This window comes from Aphis gossypii, chromosome 2 (genome assembly GCF_020184175.1).
Source record: "Aphis gossypii isolate Hap1 chromosome 2, ASM2018417v2, whole genome shotgun sequence".
Lineage (NCBI taxonomy): Eukaryota > Metazoa > Arthropoda > Insecta > Hemiptera > Aphididae > Aphis > Aphis gossypii.
Window position 1 is genome coordinate 36,457,135 of NC_065531.1, and position 22,581 is coordinate 36,479,715.

The window sequence follows — 22,581 nt, forward strand, 5'->3', positions numbered from 1 at the left end:
TTAACTCAAATTAATATCATAGTATATCAAATATATTATAATGATTATAATTTTTTTTCTGTACTTTGTTTTATTAATTTTAATATAAATATAATACATTGCAACCATGTAATAAAATATTATATTATCTAACTCATTGATGTGTTTAACAATGGTTTTTGAAATGGCATTGAGAGTATTTTCCATCTATTTTTTTACCGAACTTTTCACGTATAATATTATATGATTTGCATATGGTCTATATACCTAAATGTAGTAGTAAAAAGATATTTTCATAACTTGTCAATTTTTCTGTATTCAAGTTCACGTTTTTTTTTTTTATACATACACCTTTCGTGTCATATACACGTACAAAAAAAAAAAAAAAACATTTAAATAATTTATACAAAAACCAACAGACCATATAATATAAGTCGAGTCAAATATAGGATACCTATATAAATATATACGTAGGTACTGTGTATTTATATATAACTATGCACATTTTCAATTCTAAAACTATACTGTGCAAAAGGTCTACGTGGTAGAATAACGAGTAGGTATATAAAGACACTAAAAATCGTTGGCGTGAAACATCAGAAAAAAAATATATAATAAATATATACATACACGTCTACCAAGCTTAAGAAGATACGGTCATTCGGGTCGTTACATTTTATCCACGATGTACATTTTAATGTTGGCAGAACAACCCCCTCAACCCTATTCACCACACACATCACCATTTCATATGATACCTACCTACGTATACCGTTATAAATCTCTGGTTATACAGGGTGGAGATGAGATAAACAAACCGCAATACTTCATAACTTATGTCCGTAATGAGTACAGCGTGAAAATACGTTTCTCCGACAACGCATACATTTTGCCTGCAGGTCCCTTATTTAGGTATTAGTTGAACAACAATTTCTCTGGTTTTGTCCCGAAACCAGGAACATAAGTATCTATGCACTGTACGTGCGATACGCGTCTGCGATATTGTTATGCTGAATGTGTACGTTATATTATAATTATAATGATATGACTTACATATTTTCAATAATCGTTTTATGCTCCGTATTAAATCGTTATGAAAATCATCACCAATAACTATTGTTGCAACATAGGTCATGTTTGTTGTTGTATAATAATGTTAATGACATGGTAGGTATGTTACAACATTTACATTTTACAATAAATTTAGTACTGGAAAACGATTATTCATAATTTATCTTATTCTAATAAAATATAATATACATGTTTAACTTAACTTTTAAGTGTTTAAATCGCAATCTGTTTACATCAGTTTTATAATAATTTGCAAATATAGCTTATTATTCTCGTAAAAAATATGTACCTATGCATTTAAAAATATCAAAAGCTTTTGATTTCCACCACTATAAATATAATATTGTGCTGTGAAACTAATAAACATGGTTATGTGGTTAACTATTTTTGGGTCCATATAAAATATGTGTATGAAGATTTTTTTTTTTTTTATAGTTTTTTATAGTATTGGTTATTAAATTATTCCTTTAAAATATAAATACTAATAAAAAAGATTTTATGACATATAAAGTTAAAAAAAAAACCTGTACCCCAACTAATTTTTATGCTGTTTACGTACAAGAGAAATGAGATATATTTATTAATGTGCCAAAAATGTAACCCTAAATTATATTTGATTGTTTATATATTTTATACATTAAAATTATACTCAAAATACCCCATATTTATTTTTCAACAAATAATTATTATTTTCATAATTTTACATTAACTGGCTAATTGCATGTCAGCACCACATACCTAAATAACTTTATTAAATACATTTTAAAAGGCGTGCTTTTGATTATTAAAAAAAAAATATATATATAGTTATAATATTATGACAGCGTGTTAATTATAATTTAATTTTAGCAAATTATGTACAAAACACAACGGTTATATGAGGTGTCTTACTATGTTCGTTCTCATATATTATAACCACCTTCTTATAATAATGCTCTACCACATCCTGCTTAAACTTTAAAACTTACACACCTAATTAAATGAATATCTACATAATGAAAATTAATAATTAAACCTATCAAATATTTACATATTAAGTTAGCTCTGTACATAGGCTATTTACAGATAACACGATAATGATGACGATAATACTAATAGGTATGTGTTTTAATTTTAGGTTTGACTAATCCAATAAATACCTAGGTACAATTTAAATGGATATGGTTTATAGTAGGCAGTCATAGGTCGTAACCAAAATATAGGTATAATGAAATTCATATTTTAAAAAGATAAACAAGAATCCTCTGGGTATTTATAAGAAACCTATAATTTAATTTATATTACTTAATCGTATTGAATAGGATAAGAAGTTACTTGCCATGTACATTTATTATATAAATAGCATTTTGATTATACATCTACTCTACGCCGAATTAAGGGCAGCGTATTTTAATTTTTAAATGGAAACTATTTTATAATAATATAATAGTTCATAATTTAGATATAATAATATAAGTTCTTGTATCATTTCAATCGTAATCAATAATTCAATTTTAAAAATAAACATTTTTTTCCTATTATGTCATAAATAATATTTTATATATTTGTGTCCCTGCTATTGGTGTATGACGTATGTACAAAATAACCAATATTTTAATTTTTAAGTGATTTATGATTGGTAGTGTTATATAGATATAATTGACATTTTATTAATAATAAATATACATTAACATTATACATTCCGTGAGATAAAAAAATTACTATAAATGGATAATAGTGGATATATCAAAATATTTATTGTTTAGCTTACACGAATTTATGACATAGTGATCTACTAACTAGTATTTTTAACATGCATGTTATTTAAATATGAGTTATTACAATAATACTAATACTGTGTATAATGTGTAATATGCATTGATAAAATTATTACTTTATTATTAATTACAATAACTAGATAATAATTAATAAAAATACAAATAAAAAACAATTATCTTGATTTGACACTAATTTTATCATTCGGTTACAATAATACAGATATTTTTTTTTGTTTCGTAGTTAATTTATTACACTGTGTTCATTATATTGATAAGTTAGAAATGTGTTCTGTACACAGAACGGTTAATAATGTACATATTATTCAGTAGGTATCTATATACACTACATCTACTAATTTAAAATGATAGAATAATGGATTCTGTGTCCCGTTACCACTTAAAATATATTAGTAAATTCACTAAGAAAATATCAACATACACATATTATTTGGTTGTACTCGAGTTGTACACAATCCATTATTCAAGACATTTTGGAAATTCAGTCGACAAATCAATTTCGGTAATAGATTGACTATATCGAATAATATTATAGTTATTGTATTCAACTGTGCGCGTATGTCCGAATCATTTGTTAATAAATGTGTAAATTAATGTAAAACACTATGATTATCTTTGTCATAACGTATAAACTTCCGACCTCCGGGGTGATTAGAACTATACTTAATTCAAAGAGACGATTAAACATCAAATCAGACCAGTGGGTATGATATAAAATGCGCCTTCGGCGTTTTCTAAGTACATATTATTATAATCGAACTTAATAAAGCATAATTATACAACATATACTTGCTTAATACTACTAAGTATTCCATGATTAATTAACGTTAATAATAACATGCGGTGAAATTATTTCGATTTTCTTGACATTTGAATGATTATAATACTAAGCACGAATTAACAATTTTGTTTTGTTGAAACAATATTTACTTTTGGTGTCTGTACTTATAAGTTTATTGCACAGGATAGACGGGTTGTGATTTTTTTTTATCTATTATCATCATCACTAGGGTAAAGTTGGTGTTGTAATATTGATAGAGGAACACATCCATAAATTAGATAAATCCGGGCATTGGCGAAGATTACCATAGCTCGTTGTAGATAGTAATGTCTAGAGAAACCGATTTGCATTTTGATATAAGGGGGTTTATGGTTCACAATAACCACAAGTAGGTCCTCAGCGTTCCTGTTCAATATACAACGTATTATCCTTCTTGCTTTCCACCGGTCCATTCTGTCGCACATCTAATCCTTTTCCAGACAAACAATCCAATCAAATCATTCATCTGTTACAGACATAAACAAGCTGTGAAACAAAATGGCCTTCACGAGCTATTCACAAAACCTTAAGGTGACAGGCATAAGGTAACATAATTGGACGGTAACGTATAGACTTCAAATTGGGTTTTATATATATATTGATTTATACAATTTGACTGCACAGTACACACATTATTTATGTACCTATTTATTTATATTTAAATATTACCAAATATTTTAATTTAACAATGCAATTATAATTATAAAATTAAATTAGTACAAAGTATTTTTTCTATATTTTTTGAACCAAATACACTAAGTATACTGTTATAATAATAACGATCATTATATTGTTGGAGACTTAGTGTATTTGATTACTTTATATGGATGTATATAGATTTCAACACAGTGCTAAGGAAATAATTTATGTCGATATGTTACTACTTACTACAATATAAATATACAGTTTAAAAGTGTACAACTTTAGATGTTTTTTTCGCTGTTTGTGTTAATTTTAGAAAAAAAAATGAAAAATAAAATTATCCAACGATTATATTCAATATAAATTAAAAGTATTTAAGATGACACAGGTAGAAGTCACTAACAAAAATCCAACTTTTATTTTTTTTTTTAATAATTAATTTTATCTATGTGTGCTTATGTTATAACTAAAACTAAAAATTAATAACTACATAATTCTACAAAATGTCTACTTAGTTATAGATGAGTTATCCGATTGTATTTGTTTTTATTATCTGCTTATAATGCGTTAAGCGTGACTGACAATGTAAGAATTTGTAATAGGAATAATATTTCAGCGCTCTAATAATAGCATCACAACGGAGAGATACAATAAGTTATAACTATTTATTGACAATAAATTTCTGATTTAGATAGGCAATAATGCAATATTTTGAATTATTTTGAAAATCAAAAAATTTAAAATTAAAAAAATTATATAAACCAAAAGTTAAGAAAAGCTAAAAAGTTATATTCGTAATTTAAGTAAATAAACGTAATAAATACATTTTCTAAAAAAATATATCATTTTGAGAGTAGTGAGAGTTAATGGTTTTTGTAAAGCCTTTATAGTCTTTACGTTAAAATAAACTCAACACAGATATAAATACCTAATATTTTATAATATAATAGGAAAAACAATTTTTTTTCTTATTTTAATGTTTGTAAGTGCTCATTTTGATGCTTATAATAAATAGGTAGTGTAAAATATAAAGAAGTGTTTTTTTAAGCACTTATTTTGATGATTTTAGGTTTTTTGAGTACTAAATATTGTTCATTATGTATACAATTATTTATTGAAATAAATAGTGATGAAACAATGTCAATAAAAGTGATAAATTATAAGTCTATACTGAAGTGCAAATATATAAATATAGTTAAAACTCGCATGTTAGAAATCGTACGAAAAAGCAATTAAAAACGATACAAAAAATGATCATCAAAATATGGATTAATATTAATGTAATTTTTGTTTTTATCCATAATTATTTCCAACTGAAAATGATTAATTAAAAATCCATTCATAAGCACTTATTTAGGTACTTAAAGATAACTGCAGGAGTGTGAATAGTGCGTCACTTACGTTCATCCGTGCTTTTTGTATTCAAAAATAATTATATTGTGTTAATTTACTAAGAACTTGGAGTATACTTTAGGTATCTTGGTATCTTTTATGTTCATTACTAAGGTCATAAAAATACACAAGCGAACAACATCGCTAATCTTAGTTGTAATTCAAAATAATGAGAAAATATTTCAGTAATACTAAACGCAACGCGATGCAAATTTTTATAATATATATATAATATATATACTGTATATTTTTACTCTTGCGAACTAAAAAATTAAACTTAAAAACATATTTAATTCATTGCATATAAATATATAATTATTGTTGCAATATGATACGACTGTGTAAAATAAATTTACTTAAAATTTGTTGCATTTCTTAACCCTTTTTATTGAATAAATGACACCAAAAATTGAAACATAAACCTTAATAATAATAAAAACGTATTTCACATATGACATTTTATAAATAAATATTAATTTAGTTGGAGTTTATAACCAAGTTTTTAAATTTAGCTAATAAAAATAAAAATATTTTTTACAAAGCTCTGACATTTAAATGTTAAAACTGGGCACATAAACACTTTTATATTAAATGAACAAAAGATATAATTATTATTTTTATCGATTCAAATTATAAATGGTTATCGAATACGGTATTTATGATAAGTTATGAAGTTAAATTTAATTATTAAAATATTATAGTTTATGATTATTGTAATTCATATTTTTATTATATTGCGTTCATGTCTAGACATTGAGCATTAACAAAATTAAAAAATTAAATAAAAATTAAAAATAATGAAATTATTTTAGAGAAGTACATTTGTCTTTTCCATTAGTAAATACATATATTTTTTACAACTAAAAAAAAAAAAAAAAATACAATTAAATAATTTTTTTTTTTACCTAGTAAATTTTAAAATAATAAATAATACTGTAATAACTATATAAAATCAGTTTGAAATAATAATAATAATATATAAAAATAATAATAAAATTTTTCTGACTTGAATTAGGTTATTGTTCAATATACAGTAAGTAATATTTATTTATACTCTGTTTCTTGCTCCTTTTTAATTGTTTGATGAAGTATTACTTTTTACAAAAAATAAAAAATTGTTTTAGAAATAACTATAGAGATCACAAATATTGAATATTTTTTAATAGGTATTCAGACGTTTTAAAATTGAGATATTTTATTTAAAGTTGCATTGAACAATAATTAATTAAAAAAAAATTAAATATAAGTTTTCCCTATTTTAAGATCAATAGTCAAACTATACATAATAAAGACACTAGGTATACAATTCCTCGGTGTCACATTCAATAAAATAAAAACATACCAAGAATATTAAAAAAAAAAAAACAACATTACAAATATCTAACATTATAAAAGTTCATTAATAAATCTCTAGATGCTATTTCTCTATTTTCTGAATCAGAAAAATAAAAATTACCCTCGCATTAACAGGGAAAATATCAAAAAACAACAAAGAAACTTCAATACCAAAATATATCACACGGTTTGAAAATAAATACTTATTTCATATTTTATTCTAATAAGACACACAAATATTTAAACGTCTCATTGGCTTAGTAAGATTAATACAGACATAAAATTCGTAACATATGTATAAAAAAACGCAACAGCTCTAAAATTATAAAAACCTATTACATGAGATTAAAAACACTTTACAATAAGAAGATATTTATACTGATACTTCAAAAGGCGAACACTGAATAGGCATTACAGTATTATCAAACAATATTTAAATTTATCTTATAAACCAACAAATCAAAATTCTATATTTACCACAGAAGCTTTAGTTCTCAACAACATTAAAAATTCACTCAACTTAAACTTCAATATATTCACAATCGCTAATCCATCCACATCATATAACACAATTTGTATCTCAATACAATTGCAACAATAGTAATTATAAAAATATAAAAATTTGAAAATAAAAGTACAATCCTTATCTATATGCCGGGACACAGTAATATTCGATGAAACGAAGAAGCAGGCCGACAATTATAAAACAATAACAAATGTGGTTAATGAGTAATAATCTATTAGTAATTAGTAATATAAATCTCAACAAATATAACATTTTAGATATATATAAAAAAAAAACAATATCACACTTAACACACACTTAAAACTTCTAAAAATCACTGTTAAAATCAAACCATCAAACTAAATTAAATACTATATTATGGCACAACCATACATCAATAAAAATAGTAATAATGATCAACAGATTGTGAATCAAGCATATCCTTTTAACCCACAGCTACCAAATGGGAAACAAAAACCCGATAAACTGCATCGCATACGGAGTGATACTAAACATCAAGTCTATAATTCTTACAAAGAGTCAAAACTCAAACGAACCATTAAATCAAACCTGTACGAAGTCGTAGAAGTCACAGAACATATCAAACAACCTCATCTCTTTCCTTGGAGAAACAAATCTAGTAATATTCTATTTCATTATAAATATATTACAAATAGATATATTAATAAGTTTAACTATCAATAGTATATTTTTATTTTTATTTTTTCATAATATATTTTTAAATTTAATATATTCCATATATATATATTGTTTATTAAAATAATTTACAGTTTTAATAAAGTTTAAGTGTTAGCTTTTATTTTTTTTTTTTACACTAAGTTTAGTCACGAAAATTAATTCCATTTCCTTTTTTTAATTTATAGTTTTTTTTTTTCAGTGTATGGATAAAAATTTAATCAGCAATAAAAATATTACTCAATAATTACTAATATTTTAGATTTTGTACGATATGTAAATTGACAATAGTATGCTTTTATTTATTTTCTGTCAGAAAAAGTAAGTAGTGCAAATTGTATATACCACCTTTATCAATCAAAAATACTGTGAGAATGGAAATTTAAAGAAGTTATTTCGATTTTTCTGTAAAAAAATATTAAGAGAAAAATAATTACCGTAATTAATGCAATAATTTTAAATAAATATCAGTAAGTGTAGGTGTAGCAGATAGTATCACAAAATACGGACCTAACTCTTATGCCTCATTGGTGCAAATATTGTTTTATTTTACTTGTATTTTATGCTTTAGTATAAAGATAAAACTAGTCAATCTTATTAATCTTAATATTTCTTTTATTACCTTTATATTTATTTATTTTGAAGTTTTGAACCATTTAAATAATATTATATATAATATTACTTATTTTTGTGATTTTTAAAATGTTCCAATATTGTGGCGTTTTTTTTTTCTCTAATGAGAAAATAAATATAACGTCGATTATTTTTGAAAATGTATAAAAAAATATATCTAAATGCATTATCTCATAATATAGTAATAATAAGTGTCCGGCGATAAAGTTTAATATCTATTATCAAAATAAGTAAAAATAAAACTAAATTGTGAGATTAGATTGAATTCGCTGTGAGTTATTTTCTGGTAGAACAATATGAAAAGGTAAAAAAAAAATAAAAAACTCACATCCTATATCAAGGTGGCTTACGGTGAAAAATATGCAAACATTACACAAATAAATGATTTTATTATTTTGCACATTTTTTTTTTTTTTTTTTTTAATAAATACAATACGAAATAGGCACGACGTAGATTTTAACTGACATATAATCAAAAATACGATCTCCCCATTTAATACGACAAAAATAGGGAAGTTTTTTTGGATAAAGGTTGACCGCACAAATCGGTTTCCAGCATAATATTTTTTAATACAATTCTATCGAAAACTGAAAACTAATAAAATTCAACTACTAAAAATTATAGCAAAAAAATAAATTAAAAACTTTACTATACATACACAGTACACACATATTTTATTTTCTGTCCCTCATGTATTACAAAATACATTAATATCATGTATTCGTAGTTTTGATTGTAATATTTTAACCTAAGTAGGTTTTTCTTTTTGTATATTTCACAAAATTGAAAATCCTATGAATAATTTAGTAGGTATTTTAATAGCAAAAGCTAGCTTTTTACTAAAATGATTAACAAATAGATTTAAATATCTCTTTAAACCGGTCATGGCTGAAGTTAATTTTAAAGTTTTGTAATAATAAAAGTTAACGTTATAAAGTTATTATAAAAATGGACTATGCATAGTATAAAATATTATGAACCCCTAATAACAATTTAAAATATCGAAAAAAAATTGAAATATTAATAAACCTACGAATAATCTGGCACACCTGTCTTACAAATGATTATATGATGAAAAATCAACTCCCAACAGATTGTACCTACTTCGTTTAGATTGTCATTGATGGTAAAACACATAATTCACGAAGTACAGACTCAGCGAAGAAAAAAATCATAACTAAAAAAAGTTTCAAGAAATTTCTATAAGACTATCGTCCCCAACTGCAAATCAGAAAATGTCAATTTCTTAGGAGAACCAAATTTAAAAAATATATTTAATAAACCCAGTTATATTTTTTAATTTACCTCATTGTAAAATACGATTAATTCAAAACATATATTTTATTATAATATTATGGTTTACTTCATTAGATAATCATCTAAAATAGTAAAATAGCATAAGAAAAGCTTAAAATTAATTTTTAAAAACAATACCTATAAAATATACATATATTTATATTGTACCAAGTTTTAATAAGCTGTTTTTTTTTTTTAATATATTCAGCGATAGTGTAGACAATAATTATTGAGATTTGCAAAGTTCTTTATTCAATTTTCCCGATATACTTAAGTAAAAATGAGTTTCACTTTAGCACTAGGTAATAATCGATATTTTCAGTGTAAATATACTGTTTTATGAGGTTAAATCACCTTACTTGTAAATCCATTAACATAACACAATAGGTATAATGATATTAAAATGCTACACATTGCAATAAATTGTTAATGTAATGTAAATGTAATACAGTTTTAGATAATTACTGGTCTGAAAATAGTAAAAATAATTTTAAAATCATGATACGGAAACAGTTCGTGTCGTTAGGGTTTAATTACATATATATATATTTTTTTTGTTTTTCCTTTTCTGTATTATACTGGAACAAAATCACCAAAGAAAATCACAGAAACGACTGATAAGCAACATCGCCAATGGGGTTCGTAAATCTGTCACAAGTTTTCCGTCCTACGTTGGAATGACAAGAAACATTAGTGGTAGTAGTCGTTGTAGTTGTATCAGTAACAGTAGTACTTTGGATTGTACGTATATTAGTAGCAGTGAAGTCGGTCGTGAGACAGTGAACAACGACGGCAACCCGTATTAGGAAACTTTTCTCGTTATTCTCAGCCGTTTCGTGAAATTATGCTCGACTAAAATGGTAATTGAGTAGTGAAACGTATTTCATTTTTATTGGTATTAATTTTTATTAACAAATTGGATTTGTATACGAAGACAACAGATTCAAAATATGTTCCTTGAACTTTCATTAAAAACGTTAGCTCAAAATTAAAACAAAATTATATAATTCAATATGATTTTTAGTACCAATAAAAATACGACATAATTATTTATAATTACGGTAGTTTTATACTTTAATAATATCTACAATATAATTGTATGGTATACATAAGAAAACATTATATGACGTTGAATTATTTTTCATATTATAGAGATTTAAAATTCAAAATAAAATAATCTAAACTGTTGCGTACTCATCAAACTGAAATATTTTATTCACGTCCCTGTTTTATTACGCATTTTTTTCTCAAAATGCTCGTAAATAAAACTATAATATATTTTAAAGCTAAAATTAATTTTTTTAAATTTTCCAAAAGCATAATATAATGTATACAAACTAAAATAATAACAAGAGATTAGTTTAAATTTAAAGAAATGAATTAGTATTTTGAATGTAGAAATAAATAGTTAAATAGTAAGGAAAATTCAAAATGTTTATTAAAAATTATGAACAATTTGATATAATTATAATTGAATGCCATGTTAACATCATCATTTCTTATTCTTAGTAATACTTTAAATTATTTGTGGACTGTGGAGTGATAGATAAGTTCTGTTAAGTTTTGAAAATTTAATATATGATTCTTTAAACCATAAAATCTAAGAAATATATAAAGACAATTATTTGTATAGACGTTTTAAGTTATAATTTGAAGAAAATTATTTATTTAAACGACAAAATAAATAACAATTCGTGAAAACTATTAAACTAGTGTGTGTTTTATATTATTATTTTACTATAAGCAATAACATAACTGATTTACGATATTTACATAAAGATGTTATTATATTCTGAGCTATATGTTAATTTAATATATATTATCATACAATTAAATACCAATTTACTAATATAATAAATATTAAAATATTTTGAAAAAAAACTATATCAGCCTACTAAAACACTAAAATTAAAATAAATTACTTTAATATTTATATATATATAAAATACATATCATTTGATAAAAAAGACTGATAGACCGTTTCCACTCATAATCGCTTTTCGTGTACAATGATATATCATTGAATTAAACTTTTAACACGCCCATAACAGTGTCTTACTTGATACCTAATTACAGCAGAACAGTATTCACTTAACTTCCTTTTTTTATTTAGGTGATTCAAATTACCAATTTAATAAATATATTAACTTTTTGAATGTTAGTTGTTTAATATATTTACAGATTGATATTATATGAAATATAACAAAAAATTCATTATGTATACATTTTCTAATTTTTTTTTTTATCATGATTGTATTTTTTATTAGACTAATCTTCATTCATATTTTATATGAAAGTTCAGACAAGTGGAAAATAGAGTAAATGAAAAAAAAATGTTGATGTCGATCACGCCAAACACCTAAAAATTAATTAATCCTGATTGTTTTTGTTCAACGAAGGTGGAAAGTGGGTAATTACGTAGTTTACATAAGCTTCAAGATTGGCCATTTTCCGAAAACGGCTAAAATGCTTTTAATTAAGTTTCCCCTTCAGTCGGTCTGCCGATTGTTAAAAACTCAAAGTGGATAAATATTGTCTCATAACTGTTTTCACAAGATAAACTATACCTAAAGTCTGTTTGAAAATGTCACGAGTTCAAAAATGGAAGCACAGATGGCTCATGCGAATAAACATGTCAATGTGAACATTTAAAGTATATGATATTATTATACTCCTTAATATACATGTTAGAAGTAATATTGTTTTAAATTGTACAAAAGTAAAAGTTTTAATCGCATGCTTTCGTACAATGTGTTAGATTTTTTACGAATATATTTTATTATACTTATCAATTCAAAGAGAAAAAATACATTCACATTTATTTATTTATCTGTAATACTATTTCCACTTATTTATAATAATATGTCTTAACATAGAACTCAATTTACATATAAATATAAAAATTAAAGTTTGAATATTTATTCTTCATTGGATCCTAGAACGTTCAAGGGATTCAACAAAAAATAGAAAATTCAAATTTAAATAAATTGTACAGTGAATATAATGTTGTTCAGAATTATTTTGAATAGTTACTATTAAAAAATATGTTTTCAAAAAAAAAAAAAAAAAATATTATATTATTGTTAAACAATTTTTTTCTAAACTTTTTCTGCATGTAATTTAATAACAACAATAATCAAGTTTATCAATAGAATAATAGTAATAATAAAATATTCAATATTTACATAAATGGATTTTACTTTTGTAATATATTATTATCATTTATTTTTAATTTTAGTAAGTGTGTAAGATATTTTCTCATCTGAAAGAATCTGATTCAAATACATTTTTAATTTTGAGTGTTGTACAGAATACTACTATAAATCGCCTTTGTAAAAAATCTTAAAAATTTTAAGGGCATACTTAAAAAAAAACTCGACAAAGAAATAACTAGATAAATTATTTATTCGTAAAATATGTTTTGTTAAAAAATCAACCATTATTGAAAAATACACTGTTCGAGGCTATTCATTTTGTTGGTAATAAAAATTCCTCTGCTTTATGCAGATTAATAAAATTTAATATAATAATAATAAATATTGATATATTTTATAATCAACAATAATATCTTTATAATTTTTTTACAATTCCTCTTTAATTTCTGAACGAAACGATGAATGTATCGAATATGTAGAATTTATAATGATGGGTATAATATATATATTTTTTATATACCTAGTACCTATGTAAACACGTTTTATGCCAGTAAAATTAATTATTAAAAATGGAGAAAGTTTTTAATAAAAATTGGACTTATTGATACTTTAGGGGGTCAAATATAAAAAAATATAAAAGTAAATTTTACAATTGGAAGAAAAATTTTTAATAAAATAATAAAGAAAAACGATGATTTTGTGTTTTAGATGTAACTCAAAAATGAAGAACTATTAATTATTGACACTTGACATTTTTACCAAATGTTTATTCTATCAATTTATATTTACACAAATACAATTTTAAAAATATATTGACTCTTTTAAAGTTATTAATAGGTATGAGCACGTTTAATTTTTTTTCTGCTTATTTTTGGATATTTCAGTTATAAAATTATTCACTAGGTATAAATGCTTGAAAATTTAATATGGATTTTCTCATAAGCTGTTAATTTTTCAATTAAAAAAATTAATAATCTGTTGTCACACAATTTTTGCAGTTAAAATTAGAATTTTGACAAAGTTAATAAAAATTGTGAAAATTGTAAAAGAATATTATTAAATGAGGTAAAATTTCAGAAATTTAGAAGTTAATTATGTAAAAACTTTGTGTTTATACATATTATATTTATTCATATAGTACAGAATGAATGGGATTATTGGAATTATTAAAATTATTAGAATTAGTTTTATAAGTTAGTTTGTAACGTTGGCAGATGCTGTGTATAATAATCTCAATATTTTCTAAAACTTTTTCTATGCAATTTAATAATAATTATTTACTCCTTAGTAAGATTTTTTAACCTGGTAAACTAAATGAGTAATTCAACATTTCATATCAAACGGAGTCATAGGAAATTCATTGAAATTGTAAGAGTTTTCATAATATTTGCAATAATGTATAGCAAACTATTCGAACCACATTGATGTATACTATAAAAGAAGCAGTAAACTACTTATAAACAGTAATATTGTTGAAAACTATAATTTTCATTTTTATTTTAATCTATATATCGTATCACTGTGATTCATAATATATTACTATATTCGCTGTTTTTATTTATTCTTTACTTTTACCATGTGTCAATTTTTACTAGTTTTTATTACTTTTTTTTAATAATTTGATACTCACGATATTAATTTCAACGGACTTTAAATTTATTATCTTTATGTTGAACATTGTTAGTTTTTTATGTTCAATACCAGTGTTTTATATTAATTTTTTCTTTTGAAATCTATTGAGATCAAGTTGATTACTTGTAAGTTCCAATTTCAAAATATAAAATTCAAATTTACAACCTGTTAGCTTTGTTAATGAAGATTCTGTTTCATATTTATTGAAAACATGATGAAAATTTTGATTTAAAATTAATTTATAATCATATTATGTATAGTATTTATAAAGATTATATTTATAATTTTTAAGTATTGTATAAAAAAAAAATTGTTGGAGATAATATGTATATAATAAACTTAGAAAAATTGTATAAACTATAAAATAAAATATTTAGATTACAAAAAATAATTCAAATAATTATAAAAATAGAATTACAAGTTATATGGAAATAAAATAATTTAACGATAAATTGGTATTTTATATACAAGGTGCCTACAAACGTAATGAATAGTATTGAACAATTATTCAAACTAGGTTAATTGTTTTCTTTATATAACAACAAAAATGGCTTTAACAAAATGGTTTTATACTCGGAACTCGAAATAATTAATAAGCATACATAAAAACCTTACATTTGCCCGAAAATATTGTTTTATTCAATATTGTTAAGATAATATTATTAAAATAATCATAATTTTTTAAAACTTCAAAGCACGCCCATATTTATTTATATGTGTTATGTGTAATTAGTGGAAGAATATGGTCTCTAGTTGTTCAACAGCTACGGTGCACGAACCGGATAAAAATTCCCTCGAGAACGGCAAAGGCGATACTTATAACTCTTAAACAAAATTAGCATCTTCTGTGAAAATCGTATCATGCATACTAAGTAAAAGAGAGACAAAGAAAGAAAAATAATTTCAAACTAAAAGTTATCCTCAAATTAAAGTATGATTAATTGTCATAAATTATTTTTATTTTAATTCGGTTTTACAAAAAACCCGATGATCCACGTGTGTCGAACGACATTAATAATCTGGAATACTTAGATACTTTTTCTCATTCTTAAACATTTTCTTCGTTACATAAAAAAAAAAAAAAAAAAAAAAAAAAACATAAAACCTATTGTGGTGAAACATACCGATCGGAAGATTATATGAACTATGTTCTATGTTTCTATATTTCTATAAAATAGCCACAGAGTCCATAACATACGATTACTATCCGCATTATATTATCCAACACGCTTGATTTTGTGCAATGCCGTGTTCAGAAGCCATTTAGTTTGAGTGGTAACAATTTTTAAAAAAACTTTATCTAACCGATCATATTTGTTGGATATACATTAACACGTGTTCGTGGACCAATATTTAATTCACATCGATTTTCTATTCGTGGCACATATGTTTACCAATTTAAGGTATTTTTTTTTTATTTCCCTATTGTTTTACTTGTTTAGGATAATAATAATATAATGGCGTTTATTCTCTGCAATTTGTGTATATACACGCAAGCTAAACACAACCAAAATGCATTAATACCAGTCGGGGAGTACATATATTATATTTATTTTATTTGCTTACACGTGATTGTTTCAGTTTCTACGAAATAATCAAATAATGTCTTAGTGAATATTAAACCATAAAATAATTATATAATTTATCAACACGATGAATTTAGTAACTTCGTGCAATTTTTATAATTAAAAAACAAAAATATATTCACATTTGAGTATTCACATTCATATTTGAGATTACAAGAAGTCATTCCGTAGTAACGATATATAGGGCTCAAAGGAATGTTTATATTTATATAGAAATAATCAAAATAATAAAATGCAATTGTATAATTAAACACTGTCTTTAAGCTATCATAAAAATTGTTTTTATTTAGTATTAGTTATTGAAATCTGTAATTACTTTTCAAGTTAAATTTTAATGTATGATAACACTTGTGTGAGAAAGCTATATGTTGGTAATACATTACTACATTATTGCAGCAAGATCTACGGGCATTTCATATGCAATCAAACGTAATAACAATTTAATCACCTCTGGAGATCATTTGGCATATTGTAATGGGCCATTTTTAAATCGATATATTTAATTATGTTTGTAATAAAAAATTGCATTTAATTGCATCTAATTAAATACATTCACAATAACTAATATGCATTTTTCAGCATTGTACAATATTTTATTAAAAAAATAATTTTTATATAGGTTATCATTTTTTTGAGTTTTTGTTTTAAAACAAACAAAAATAGTTAAAAAAATAAATAAATTCTTATTTTACCAAAAAAGCTATTCGTTGAACACCCATTTGACTAAAGTTCCATTCGCCGAAATGCCTCTTGGTAAAATAATAATACATTATTATGTCTGTGTATATTATTATTATGTATATTTTAAATATTTTACAACAAGTTTTGTCAAAACTTTACGCTATATTATATGTATTTTACTTTTTGGGATATGTAACTTTATTTAGTTGTAAAAGAGAAAATACATTTTCTTCAAACTTTTCTAAAGATACTTTTTTTAAATTATTTTGTAATTACCTATAGTTTGTTTACCCTTATATAAATATGTTTGCATGAGTCAGTATAAATTTTCAAAAATTATACTTAAAAATAAATCGCTTAAGCATTAAGTAAAAATAAAAACCAGCTTAATCAAAAATAATGAAACAAAATCTATTATAAAAAAAATTAAGTGTTTCAAAATAAAACTATAAAATATAAGACAATTTATTTATGTTTGCTTAAGTGTATTTCGTACTCGTTAGTTTTTGTATTGGTGTCATATGAAAAAATACTCAATTGTTTTGTGTTCAAAAGTTTTAGACTATATATTGGAAAATTGTTTTATTCGAGAACAGTTTATGCTACTTCTATATAATAAATTATTCTGATCTTTTACAGTTCCAAAATCGTGATATTGAAACTAAATAGTTTAAGTAATAAGTTAAAAAAACAATGTATATAATAATAATCTAACGTGATGATTGCAGGAGAACTATATTGGTTATTTTTATATTCAAAAATTGACTACCAGATGATTTTTTTTTTACCTTACATTATGTGTATAAAATCTATCATAGATTTTATTAAACATTCAATAGCTACCTTACTCTTTACTATAATCCATTATATACTATACGAACTAGTGACAGATCTAAATTACACATCACTCCCCAAGTTCTATCCACCATTGTTAATGACTACATTCGATACATTATATTTGTCATATTTCCTATGCATATTCGGGTTTTATTAGTTGAAATTTGACCATTTTAGATTAGTTTTTTTTTTAGAAATCTTAAAAAATACTATATTATGTTATATGTTATATTATATCGCTAAATAAGTTAAATTAAGTAACCATATAGAAACTAGTATTTCTTAAATCTTACATGTAATTAAATGATTTAATTTTCTTCCAGTGTAATTTACCATTTTGTTTCCAAAATGCATAAGTTTCTATGTTAATAAAAAATCTGCAATAACTAATAATTATTCAATATTTTTTAAATAACTATATATTATATTATGGTATAATTAATTATTTAGTAATAACCACACAGTCACAAGCAAGACATAATATTATCAGTTTTCTCTTATGACTTGTATACAAAATAATTTAAGTAAAGAGTTAGGATTGTATAGATATTTAATTTAATTTAAAAATAGCAAACTTATGTACAGTTAAATTACGTAAGACTTTTTTTTTAAATATCTGGAACATATAATTGAAAATTCTGAAGAACACAACCGAAAAATTATTTAAAAGACCGGTAGTTAACAATTAATTTTATTTTTATCCCTCATCAAAGACAAAAAAATAATATAAAGCTCATTAAAGTAGGTATGAACTTAAGTTAAATTATTTTGAAAAACATCACGTCAATACACTTAGTAAACCAGACAAAAACAACTTTTCCAGACAAAAACAATCATTGTATTATTACATCGTCAGTGGCATTTATATAACTCCACAGTTTATTTAACTACATCTTTATTATTTTATTATATTCTAATATAATATCTAAATATCTAAATGTTTTTGATTTTTTTTTTTTTATAGATATCTATAAAAGTAATGTTTTTTCACTAATACCACACAATTTTTACACCGTCAACATGTTTTTTTTTTTTTAATAATTCATGTATTTTGAATACCTACCAATATTATTATTTATTTATTCGAATTCTTAATAATATGTTACCTATATAAATAGACAATCAATCATAAATCTTCAATAATGTTTTTCATTCATTAAGAATACATTTATGCTTTGATATTTTACGAATTTTAATTTAAAAAAAAAGTAATAATGATACAATGAAAAAATGCTTACAACTAGTTAAAACATTTTTGTATCCTAAATCAATGCACGTACAGTGTACACAGATAATATTATTAGTTTAAGTTTAATAATAAGTAAATTTACTCTTGCATTAAAGTAAACAAACACATAATTGTTCAATAGTTGGATAAAAATTTACTATATGGAATGTTTATAAGATGAAGAAAATACTAGCGAGAGCAATTATTCCTATTAAGAGGACACCATCTCGCTTGCGATGCCACTGTCTTATAAACACGTAACATAGATAAAAACTGTTCTGCAGGAGATGAATTCATTCTCTTAATATTTATATTAAAATTACCAACCTTTTAAATTGCACTAAGAAGAAGTTTATCTGTGTCGTAGCGTTTAAATTTGTTTTATTACATGAATACAATATTATAAGTTATCTGAAAAATAAACCGCTACAACATAGATGACAAATTTTTCAATATGATTTATAATTTTAGTAATTCTGATATAAATATTGATGGAGATAAGTCATTCAAAACCGTTATTATAAATAAATGCGTTGAAAACTATATCAGAAACTAGTAATAACTATTTGTCTTCTAAATTTCATTGGACATCATTAAGACGAGTAACGGTTAGAAGCTTGATGACGTGTGGTAAGTTGTGTTGTATATTTAATCGTTCTGTCATGCAATATCTCAGATAAAATTATTAGTTTCTGAGAAGAACTTTAGATTATGTTCGACTTTACATTATTACGAAAAATTTAATTTAAGAAGTTTTGTAAAACGTGACAATCACGTGTCCAATAGTATTAGTGGATAATATATCGAGAAGATTTATAAACATTAAATTATTATTTTACCCTTGTAGGTTTAAGTTATCAATAATAATAATACTAATAATAATATTGTATAACTTATATTATAGCATCAATTGACTATTAATAAGTTAAAATTAAATTTATTAATAAATGATTATGTTTACAATTATACTATATTACATAATATTGTTCAATAATTTACATTGTTTTTAACAGTTAACCTTAGTTTTAATATTATATTTCACAGAATTTGTGACACGAATGAACTAAAATAGCTTTTACATTTACAACATTTGATCTAATATTAGTTATACATTGAGTAACTTGAAAAGTTTACATCGGAATTTTTAACAATGGTAAATTTTTGAAGAAAAAAAAGCATGTTATTTTCTATATATTTTACTTTGTCACCCGAATATGTAATGCTTATCTTATTGTATACAATGTGATTTTGACAGCGAAGGTAAAATAAATGAATAGTGACTTTTTTATTGGAAAAATCATAATTTTAAAGAAGAATGCTGTTCAGGAAAAAGTTCTAAATGGATTACAGAAGTAGGGTTTTAGAAAAATGACATACATTTTTTTACATTTTTGTTGAAATTCACTCCCATTTAAAATTATTTTGTGGTGATTTTTCATTTTTCATCTTGAAGACAAATGATTACACTTAATCTATAAACTTTACTTTTTTTTATCAAGTTACATAAGTATCATATATTTTATATGACATTTAAGGCTAATAATACAAAAACTTTAATTGGGCTCAAGCTATTTACAATTTTAGAATATCCCATTTATGTGTATAAACAACATTTGCAATATTTTTCGCGCTAACATTAATGTATTACAATAATTATTGTAAATACTATTATACCATAACGTAATTTAAGTTTTAGAATATTAATCCATTCACTTGTTAATCATGTTATAGGTATTTATATTTTTTATACGCTATGAAGTTAATGACAAAGTTTTTAAATAAATCTAAATTTTCAAAACATATTTCATTTTAAAAAATTCACTATATAAATTTAGTTAATAAGTAAAGTATCTGTGCATATTATAGACGTTACTTAAGTATTCTGTTTATTGGTTTAAAAAAAAAAAAATCCAAATTTAAGTGTTTTTATGTGCACAAATAATAATTTGAAAAACTCATTTTTTTCTTAAATCATCACATATTATACTTTATAAATTTATAATTTAAACTCTATGTTTTAAAAACTAAAATAAGAGTACTTAGAATTTTAAATAAAATATTAGTAAATTATAATAAATATAAAGCTAAAAAATAATATAATAATATCTAGCCAAAGTATTGCTTAGGTTAAATTGTAATTAATTTAATTTAAGAGGAATTTCACGAGTTCCTAATAGGAATAATTTAATATAATAAAGACTTATAAAAATATAATACTCTGTATGAGCAATATGATAATTATAATAATTTTATATAAAATAATTTAATCATTAAACATTGCGATACATTAATAATATTAAACAAACGTTTTTTTTTTTTTTTTATATATATTATTTACACTAAAAACACTTCAACCTATTATAACGAGTCTTCCATCAATTTCCACAATCTTATTAAAAGATGGACTATAAAAGAGAATGGATTTATAGTACCTTATGTCGGAAGTCATTGCGTCAACAAATCGTTCAAAAACAATCATAAAATAAAATTCTTATAACGCTGCAGAATAAATGGAAAATAGTTAGAAACGTTTGGTATATATATTCAAAGTTTCAAAAAACAGGCAACCGATCCGGACATCCGGCGTTGTAGGTATAACCGACACAGACTGTTTGACAGCCGGAAAAATTTATGCCAACACGTCCATACCCTTCCTGACACTTCCGGTGGATCGTTCAAATGAATTATGTATCGCGGTGAGGGGTCGGTCGGTTATAACGATAGAGGGACTATCGGTGAAACCGAATCGTTCTTTTTGGTTCGAATTCCTTTACCCCAATACTACACCTGTCACATTAGACAATGTCCAATTCCCACCTATTTTATATTCATACCTGTTCATCTACCCTATCGTAAAGTATTACCAGAATCATGTTGGACCAAATTTAAACTAAAAAAAAATACTGTGAGCCTTTTCATGACTGACAACTGTCCAACATAAATCAGGCGAGTAAAATTTTAATTTTATTTCCAAACAAATACTAGTAATTTATTACGATTGGTTAGATGTTGTATTTTTTAAGTACCTTGTGTCCATTTCAAATGATATTTACATTATTTCAGGAGGTTTTCTAGAATCAACTTTTTTTTATAATTACACTACCGACTACAGAATATATTATAAAGACCAAAGAACGAAAATAAATAAATACTTATTATGATATATATTTCCCAGATGATACAATTTCGTTTTCTATACACTCAACTTTATTAGAAAACAAAACAAAATCATATCTGTACAAAAAAAAAATATATGTATAATATATGGAATCACATATTTATATGATCATCAAAATATATAAAAATTATATTATTGA

At 23.6% G+C, this 22,581-nt stretch overlaps 1 protein-coding gene across 5 annotated transcripts in view; it reads left to right on the forward strand.

The window, feature by feature from the left end:
• LOC114130344 (uncharacterized) overlaps window positions 1-22,581 on the forward strand; it is a 282,938-nt gene that overhangs the window by 80,429 nt on the left and 179,928 nt on the right. The gene's annotated exons all lie outside the window — the stretch shown is intronic.